This window comes from Sinocyclocheilus anshuiensis, unplaced genomic scaffold (genome assembly GCF_001515605.1).
Source record: "Sinocyclocheilus anshuiensis isolate Anshui unplaced genomic scaffold, SAMN03320099.WGS_v1.1 scaffold1756, whole genome shotgun sequence".
NCBI classification, from domain to species: domain Eukaryota; kingdom Metazoa; phylum Chordata; class Actinopteri; order Cypriniformes; family Cyprinidae; genus Sinocyclocheilus; species Sinocyclocheilus anshuiensis.
The window spans coordinates 8,504-11,003 of NW_015558655.1; the positions used below are offsets into that span (position 1 = coordinate 8,504).

Below are 2,500 nucleotides of genomic sequence, written 5' to 3' on the forward strand. Positions count from 1 at the left end.
AAATTACAAACAAAAAATACACATTCTGAGACATGAACTGAAATTAATTGTGAATTTTATTAACATTAAAGCGTCCTCCTCCCATTTTCACCTCAGTTATGGGGAAGCTGTGCCTCCCCCGACGAGCCGCCACTGTCAACAATTCCTCTCTTCCTTGTCAGTGTCCTCCGCCATTCACGAGAGTACCATGATGTTGTCTGTATTTTTGTTTTCTTTGCCCACACAAACATATTCTCGTAGCTTCATAACATTACGGTTGAACCACTGATGTCACATGGACTATTTTAATGATTTGTCCTTACTACCGCTTTAAATGTGTCAGTTGCGTTGCTGTCTATGCAGAGTCAGAAAGATCTCGGATTTCATCAAAAATATCTTCATTTGTGTTCAGAAGATGAACGAAGGTCTTACGGGTTTGAAACGACATAAGGGTGAGTAATTAATGACAGAATTTTCATTTTTGGGTGAACTATCCCTTTAAGTCATGGTACAATTTTTTCCATTAATAACTCATTAAAATAATTTAACAAATTTCAACTTTAATTTCTAAAGATGAGATTCAACTCGATTTTTATAAGCAGTTTAATATAATTTAAGTCAAAACGCCTTGTAACTTGCCAATTTGATTATACTTCATTTAAGGCAGCAGCTGAACTTAAGTTTTTAAGCTCAAGTAGGTGGAATTTTATTTACAGTCTTATTTGTCTTCAATAATGAAATAAATTGAACTAAACTTTAAACTTTTCACTGAATATACATTATACCTTACATAAATGTCATACAGTCTGAATACGACTTTGTTTATAAAACCAGTAAGAGCAAAGATTGCTGTGCTTATTCTGAGATTTGATTACAATGACCTACAATGAATTATTGGAGAAAACAATGTTCAATATAAGATATTTAATTATCTTCAGAAACAAATGATCAGTCACGTTCAACGAATTTCAGTTTCTTGCATGGAGAAGTGTGACAAATGTGATGGTATGCATATCTGATGAAAAAAATGCAACTCAAAATGTATAAGAAACAAACAAACAAAAACTGTGGAATGCCCTTTGGTTTCACAGTCAAATGCAGCTCGGTGGCATTACTTGCATTTATACAGGCTGCTTAAAGCCAGTGTACCCACGTCATATCTGCATCTCTTAACAGTCATTAGTAGCTCTGAGATCATATAGTCCCACTTACATACGTCTGCTTTTAGAGACATAATTAGAGCTGCCTTTCAGATTAAGAACAAGACTCAAAAACACAATAGGGAATGGAGAAAAAAAACATTACGGTGAAAAAAAATGTACATCCGACAGGCATTCATAAGCCACATCATCATACATACAAACAAGAGCTCATTTCATATCATATATCAGTGACCCGTATTTAGCACTTTTGTTAGAAGAACACAAATTCTTAAAAAAGATTTCTCTTAAAATGAGCAAATCAAAAAGCAACTATATAACAATACAAAAGGCAACAAACATTTTCAATGCTGTCTGTTAACAGCAGACAAAGAATGAAACGTTGAACATTGAACAATGTCAGTCTATTCCTGTTGGCTCAATGAAAGATTTCTGCCTTTGTGAAATGCCGTGGCTAAGACATCATAAACTTAGTAAGTGTAGATGTCATACTTAGTTGTGAGATATGCAAACCGTCAGCAAGTAACAGACATTCAAGAAAGACGTAAAGGCACCTTCCAAAAATAAGAGTACAAATTAAGTCCTGAAATTCTGGGGAAAAGATGCATTTTTAAACAGATGGTGAGTGTAAGGCATAACCTTCAGAAAATGTCAAACTAAATATTATATGTTATGTTTATGAGGTTTGCAGTTTTTAAAACATTATTACCAAAATTTGGGACATGTGTACAGTTCAACAGACCCAGGATTTATGTGATTGTTATTTTTTCTATTTATCAATAAATATTAAATGAAAAACTAAAAATTGTCTAAATAATGTTTGGAGATGTATGGGTTAATTAATGGGATTTGTTCCTCTAGTGCTTACTAAACTAAAAAAAAAAAAAGGAAGGATACAAATAAGGGACACCAAACTGTACCCTATTCGTGGAAAGTACCACAACTCAAATTAAAATACAGAAAACATCATCATAATTTTTCATACTGGAAAGTTCTGATGAAACAAAACAGAGAATGTTGTTAATATTCCTCTGGACAAGTTCATTAAGACATCGCTGATTTACCTACGTGGTGATATTTGCATTGTCGAAAAAAAAAAAAAAAAATACAATTTTATATTTGAAGATTTGTGGACTTACGCAAAGCTATAAGTTAAATGCACACACTGCAATGTGCATTAATACATATATGTCAATATTTTTTATAGATACATTTATATGGATCACACATTCTAATTTACGGTTTATAATCATTTCTGTCCTTCATAAGTAGATTTCTTTAAATATATGCCAGTGTGGAGGTCACTGTTTCACTGTACACTGAAAAAATCATTTTCTTAATCAGGATTTCTGTCTTGTTTT

The 2,500-nt window shown here is 32.6% G+C and overlaps 1 protein-coding gene across 1 annotated transcript in view; it reads right to left on the reverse strand.

Annotated features, from left to right (window-relative positions):
* Positions 1-888: 888 nt before the first annotated feature.
* The window catches only part of LOC107681046 (serine palmitoyltransferase 2-like), a 23,152-nt gene continuing 21,540 nt past the window's right edge, over positions 889-2,500 (reverse strand). The window contains exon 12 of the mRNA XM_016477187.1: positions 889-2,500. This exon is cut by the window's right edge and continues 724 nt beyond it. The gene's annotated coding sequence lies outside the window, so the exon portion shown is untranslated.